At 36.6% G+C, this 7424-nt stretch overlaps 1 long non-coding RNA gene across 1 annotated transcript; it reads left to right on the top strand.

The window, feature by feature from the left end:
• Positions 1-1099: 1099 nt before the first annotated feature.
• LOC110931464 lies at positions 1100-2445 on the top strand. The gene is made up of 3 exons (XR_004889587.1): positions 1100-1632; positions 1750-1836; positions 2216-2445. It is a non-coding gene; the product is annotated as an uncharacterized LOC110931464 (long non-coding RNA).
• The last annotated feature ends 4979 nt before the right edge of the window (positions 2446-7424 follow it).

Below are 7424 nucleotides of genomic sequence, written 5' to 3' on the forward strand. Positions count from 1 at the left end.
TTAGCCTCTTCACCCTACAATTTTTTTGTAGAGATGAAAAACCTATGGATAACCTGGTGATTTAAAGCGCTTCTAATACTTTAGTGAGGTAGCACATGAGCTGGTTCATCTTCTTTCTTGGGCACATGATATTTTCTTGACATGCCTAATTTTTTTGGCTATGCTTCTTGCAGTTGACATGCTCTATTCTATAGAGACGGATCTGGGTGATTTTGGGTGTCTGGTGTCAAAAAGTAGTCGACTTAGGTCAACTTTGTTTGGTACAGTACAACGGTGGGTGCATAAAAGCATTTTAGCCGATCTTGGCGTTAGTTATATAGTACGTGTTTAAAATAACATGTTAATCGATTGATACAGAACACCATGGTCAGACCACTGATCGAAGGATTTGGTCGGTAATTACATCAAAACTCGAGCAACGACAACGTGTGTGGTAGCGGCGGTTGTGGTGGAGGTAAAGCGACAAGAGAAGAAGAAAAAAAAGGGAAAACAGGAGTTTGACATCAACTTCCATTGTTGGTTTAAATTTAAAGGAGGTCAAAGATGTACGGATGGCAATGTTAGTGGCGGTTGAGTGCAAATAAGGTTTACCAGTCAGGAGGAACATGGGTTTGTTTTCATGTGAGGCTATATGTCTACTTGCTATTGATAAGAAAAATGAGTTAATTAGTTGTTGCTGCAAGTAATAGTTCAATGTCTGGTTAGTAAGTTTCTGGTTCGGTCATGTTTATTAACAGTTGGTTTTATAAATAGTTAACACGTTCCATTATATCTGGAATGACTTTATAACAAAAGAAATCTAATGATTTCAATACTTGGTGTGTTTTCTTTGTTTATAAAGAAAAGAAAAAAGATCATTCACCAGTTTATTGTTTATATAGGGTGGTGGTGAAAGCCTGAATCAACTCTATAAACGTTGAACAAATTCATTGCAAACGATTGGCAGTAAATACCAAGGTAAAATTTTGTCTTACCATCCTTTTTTAGTTTTCACTTAGATTAATGATTGTTGAGATGACAGGGGAGCGGGTTGTGGTGGTGACTCATGGTGGTGTGATCAGAGCACTTCACGAGCGGGCTTCTTTAGGTATAGGACACCGAGCAGAAAGGATACTGAATGTTTCAGTCAATGTATTACACTTATCGGATCCCGAAAAATGGGTCATCAAATCATGGGGGGATGTTAGTCATTTGAATGGAGCCGGGTACTTAGACTCGGGTTTTGGTGGCGATCGAACTTCTGGTCAGGCTTTTTCGTACATGTCCATTTCTTGACTTGCTAGATGCATTTAATAACCAACATGTCAAGTCTTTGATGGGCTGTGAATTATTAATGCCCTGAATTAATTTGTTTCTAATCCCATTAATTGGGCAATAGCGATTTGGTAGAGAGATATTATGTTTGAATTGTTGGCCCACATTGCACATGGTTGCAAATGAAGATAATCTGGATTATTATTGGACTTTCAAGGGTGTTAGAATCAATAATTAATGACACAGCTATAAGTTCACAACTAATTGCGAGAAACTAATATTTAATTCTAGAGGCGTAGGACTACAAAAGATGATATTTGAGAACTGATATTTCGGGAAATTCTCGAATACCATCCTCAGCTTTTAAAAGATTACATGGTTGTAAATGAAAGCACCATCTTTCTCTATTCTAGTTTATATCACTTATCACCATCAGTTCTGTTATGTATGGTGTTTTTATTTATCTAGGATTTAACATATGTTGTTACCATGCAGTGTTATGGGTCAATTTGCATATTTAGAGGAACACAGTGGAAAACGGCCTATTGTGCTTTCAGAACGGAAGCATGTTTCCCTCTCGAGGTAAGATATTGAACTTTTTGGTCCTGTTCCCGGTGAAATGGGTTAAACAAGACGTTTTTTAGCAACGGTTCATTGGATTGGGTTGTGTTGTGTTGACCAAATTCACTTTGTTGAACTTTTGTAATATACATAGGTAAAGAATTAAATATAATATAAGTCTTCAACTATATCAACTAAAGGCCATATGCATTCAAATATACTACAACAGACTTTCAACCTTGCAACCCATATGAGGTTTTCCAACTTTTAATAATAGCAATAATACACATCATATAATCAGTATTTAACACATGAGTCGCTAACTATTTGGACCTTATGCTTCTTTGAGCAGTTATCAACGGGGTTCACACTTTACCTATCTTTTGTTTTCTTATTTCAGTATGGACTTTGGAACCGGAAGAATCCGAAAGGTGAGAGGACAAACTGGGTTATGCATGAATACATGCTTATCGATCAAGAGCTCTAAAAAGGCTGGAATTATGCATGTCAGGGGTCGTTGATTATGACTATTTTTGTCATTCTTTTTAGTATATATTTTGATATTTTTATATAGCTGTAGTACAATGATTTGTAAGTGCTTTAGTTATTAGTATTTATAAGGTTGTACAATTCGCTACGTTTAACCACTTAAATTTAACACAATTTTGTGAAGTGCAACCTATATTACATGTTGCATATTTTAAAAAGGCTCGCACGTTGTAAAAAAAAGCTTACTAGAAATTTTATACGATTGACATGCCACGTCAAGTATTTTAGATTTCCACATCTCCCACTCCGTTTCCATGTAAGTTAATATTAGAAACTAGATATAAAGGTTATACATTATTAGCACGCCACGTCAATGCCAATTGCATAAGGGGCTCATTATTAACTGGCTTGCTGTGGGATAAAACCCATGTCATAATTAATAAATCAATTATTTTAATTTAATTTTGTTTTTTAGATTATAAACATAATAAATTTATAACACTATTAAATCATAAAATGTTTGTGTTAAGCCACCCGCGATACTCGCGGGATCTTAGACTAGTCTTGGTTATAAAACTTGTGGCAAAAGTGTTTTGTTTATGGCAATATGATTAATACTAAGTAATTTTTATGCCATTGAAAATTGTACTTTGTTCTCTTGTACTCTGTTTCGTTACAACATTGAATTCGGTCAAGGACTTGTGAGAGTATTATTAGAAATCCAATCAAGGATTTATAATAGTACTTGGGTATCATTCCAAGAATCTAATTTAAAATAGGAAGATTCTACAAGGATTTGGTAATTGAACATTTGTTTTAACTAAACACAAAAATCCTAAAGTGATTTGGATAACGCTACAAGGGTAATATAATAAGAACACTTATATATAGGAAGTACCAGCGGCGTATCCACCATGTTCTTATACTATTACACTCATTACGTTATCTAAATTACTACTAATCACATAATCATCAACTCGTTCTATACGCATTAAAGTACTCAAAGCATCCAATCAAGGACTTTAAATTAGCACTTTAAACATCCTACAAGAATCTAACTATTAAGATAGATAGATCCCATAAGGATTTGGTTTAGTCTCATCATCTCGCTCATACGCATTAAAGTACTCAAAGAATCCAATCAAGGACTTTAAATTAGCACTATAAACATCCTATAAGAATCTAACTATTAAGATAGATAGATCCCATAACGATTTGGTTTGGTCTCATTATCTCGTTTATACGCATTAAAGTACTCAAAGAATCCAATCAAGGACTTTAAATTAGTACTTTAAACATCCTACAAGAATCTAACTAATAAGATAGATAGATCCTATAAGGATTTGGTTTGGTATCATCGAATCCTAAAATCCTAAAGTCCTACAGTGATTCGGACAACGCCACGAATAGTAATACAATAAGAACACTTATATATAGGAAGTACCCGTGACGTATCCACCATGCTCTTATTGTATTATCTCGTTTCGTTATCTAAATCACCAACACTACTCTACACATAAACACAATCATCGTCTCATTCATACGTAAAGCACTCTTTAGGAATCTCACTATTAAGATAGAAAGATTTAAAATAGTACTTTAAATATCCTACAAAAATCTAACTATAAGGATAGATAGATCCTATAAGGATTTGGTTTAATCTTGTAAGGATAATACACAAAAAAACACTTAGTAAACACATATGCCATACATTTGAGAAAATCGGTTAACACATATGAATCACCCCAAAACATTTGAAAAACGTAAAAGAGTGGAACTATGTACTCGCAGGTTTGCGTATAGGTCGTGTTCAATCAAATAGCAAAGCTCAATGTTTAAGTGTTCAAGTGGTTCCTAGTGTATCAGATAACTATGTGTTAGTGTATAATGAGACTTTAAATCGGGAGATCAGATAGAATGAGGTTTATAAACCAAATGAGAGTTGGGTCTCATAAAATATGGTTCATAATATCTTACATTTCTGATTTGGAAGTGTTTCAAAGTGTTTTGACTTGTTACGGCTCGCTAAAGTGGTTTTGCCACTTTAACGGGTCGTAAGCGTAACTATGGGTTCGGATGGTTAAATAAGTCCTATGGTGAATTAATATGTCAAAACAAGTTTGTATAAGTTGTATGATCAGTTTAGATATCAAAATATTGATCTTATATGTTCAAAACTATTTTATGTGCAAAAAGGGTATTTTTGGCATTTTAAAAGAACATATAGTCAACTCGTCATTTTACTAACTGATGTGTGTAAAATGCAACATATAAATTACATCAAATGAGGCATAAAACTAACCCTTTTTAAGTACTAATGTTGGAAAAAGAGTGTTTTTGTCTTCCTTTTGTATTTTCAGGATTAAATGAGCTCAAATTAACAAAAGAAGCAAAAAGACAGCTAAATCTAACATAATTACAAGAAAAGGGACATAAGTGGATTGCCCGACCCCTCGACAGCATCCTCCCAAGCAAAATAGAGAAGGCAGAAGACTGAACACGCCCCGTGCTCAGCCAGCACGGGGCCGTGCCCAAGAAGCAGCAGAAAAGACAAACCAGTAGAAGCTTCTATTGCCCACCACGGGGCCGTGCCCAGTGAACACAGGGGCGTGGCGAAAGTACTGCAGGCGCATTAATTGTAATTGCGAATTACAATTAATGAAGAGAGAGAGTGTCAGACAGGCACGGGGCCGTACCCAGCGGACACGGGGCCGTGCCCAGCCTTCTGTTCAGCCTATAAATAGGAGTGCTTGGTTTCATTGCAACTCATCCCTTGGCACACCACCTCTCTCACACTTCATCCACCACCCACCACCATCACAACACCATCATCCACCACCATCATCCATTGTCCATCATAGAGTGTGTAAGTCGTCTCAGGATCCAAGATTGATCGTAAGAGTTCTTGACAATCAAGGCCATGTTTGCCTAAGTCTCTTACATCACTTGGTGAAGACAAGTGTTTAGTATAATACTTTTTATTTTAATCTTTTGCACTTTTTATTTGGTTTTGTATTAATGACTTTAATAACTAGTTGCTTATGTTGAAGGTGATTCTTCCTTGTCGTTTGTCCGTGGTGTCTTGGCATTATTTTACTGTCTATATAAAATAAAAGATTTTCACCATTCATATCTCCACGGTCTATATGGAGGTATGTTGGCTACCTGGTCGGGGGTTAAGGGAACGGTTTGGTAAGGGTCTTGCCCTTGTTCAGCGTTTAGAGGTCCTGCAAGGGACCTGGGTCAAATTTAGTAGGATCTCCTTCAATGCCCATAGGTATTGGATGGCGGGGATCCAAACTCTTTGACCCCCTCATAAGTTAACTACTATTAATACTATAACCCGGCTATTTAGGACTGTATCCCTGCTGACTCAGACTACTTAGTCGAGGGTAACGTCACCTCCAAAAGAGGGGCCTACCATAATTTGCATTAATAACTTAATTCATTATCTTTCAATAATCCGACCCTTTAGGATTGTATCCTTGCTGACTCAAACTACTGGGTTGAGGGTAACGTCGCCTTCAAAAGAGGGGCCTACTACAATAACTAAGATAATCTCTTAAACAAGTGCAAAAGTGCGAAAATAATCAAAGGTTATACTAATACACGAGTCGGATCCAAGTGATTCATCTTGTCTATCTGTTTTTATTTTTATTTTAATTTTCAGCATTTAGTTACTTTTTATTTTCTTAGTTTAAAATCTTTTCTAACATTTTGATTTGCTTAGACGTTGAGGATAAACCGGTATTAAAAGCTCTTGTGTCCATGGACGACCTCGGTATCTTACCAACACTATACTATGTCCACGATGGGTGCACTTGCCATATGTGTGTTTAGTGTTAGTAAATATCGTGTTTTATAAATTTAAAACTTGGCTAAAAGTGTAAAAAGGGCTTAAAATATACATCTAAATTATATTACACTACACGCACATCAAGTTTTTGGCGCCATTGCCGGGGACACAAGGATTTTAAGAAAGCTTAAAATCAACGGCCTAATCAGTTTTTCAAAACCTTTTCAAAACGCGCGCACATTTTTCTGCATTTTAGTTTAGTTTGCATTCACAGTAGCCTGAACACGGGGTCGTGCTCACTAAACACGCCCCCGTGCTGCATATTTTTTAGTTAGATACCCAGATACAGAGACTGAACACGGGGCTGTGCTCACTGAACACGCCCCCGTGTCCAACGAGACCAGTAACTTTAATTAAAACGTCCAGATACAGATCCTGAACACGGGGCCGTGTTCACCCAACACGGGGCCGTGTCCAGCCTTCTGTTTCCACCTTTATTTTTGTTTTCTGGTCCCAAGACTCAGTTGTGGTATGTTGAGTGATCCCTATGGATCAATACTCAGGAGGTTACAACTACACATATGAGGAAGATGATTATATGAGAGACTATTGCTCTAATTGTGGTAACCCGCACTCGGTACAATATTGTAACTTGTTTCAACCATCCACTTCATACAACCATTATGAGGAGCCCAGGTACGAGCCATCAACTTCATACACATCCTATGAAGACCCAAGGTATAAACCTTCTCCCTCATACTCATATTTTGATGAACCAAGGTATGAGCGTTCATACTCATACTTTGAAGAGTCAAGATATGAGCCACCACCTTCATACACTTATTATGAGGAACCATGGCGTGAACAACCCACCTCATACGAGTACTATGAAGAACAAAACTTCGAATCTTATCCATCATATACTTACAATGAAGAACAATGGTGTGAACCATCTACTTCATATGGGTACTATGAGGAGCCAAGGATCGAACAACCGGATTCAAGCTTTGAGGATCCCAATCCTTTCTCTATCACCGAAGTGACCGATAGGATATTAGAACACATTAAAACTATCGAACGTTGCATAAAAGAATCTTGCACAAGGAAAGAGGAGTCCCGCGCAAGAGAAGAATTAAATTGTAATAATAACGTGGAGATAGTTGAAAATGTAAAAATGGAAGAACAAATAAGTAAAAAACCGACACATGAGTTAAACAACGAAAGGGGTGAGGTCGATAACGTTAAATTACAAGAAGAGTCTAATTTAGAAAAAAATAATCTCTTGTCACCTTCTTTTGAAAATCGTTGTTTAGTAACCCCTCAT

The sequence above is a fragment of the Helianthus annuus genome, chromosome 3 (genome assembly GCF_002127325.2).
Source record: "Helianthus annuus cultivar XRQ/B chromosome 3, HanXRQr2.0-SUNRISE, whole genome shotgun sequence".
Lineage (NCBI taxonomy): Eukaryota > Viridiplantae > Streptophyta > Magnoliopsida > Asterales > Asteraceae > Helianthus > Helianthus annuus.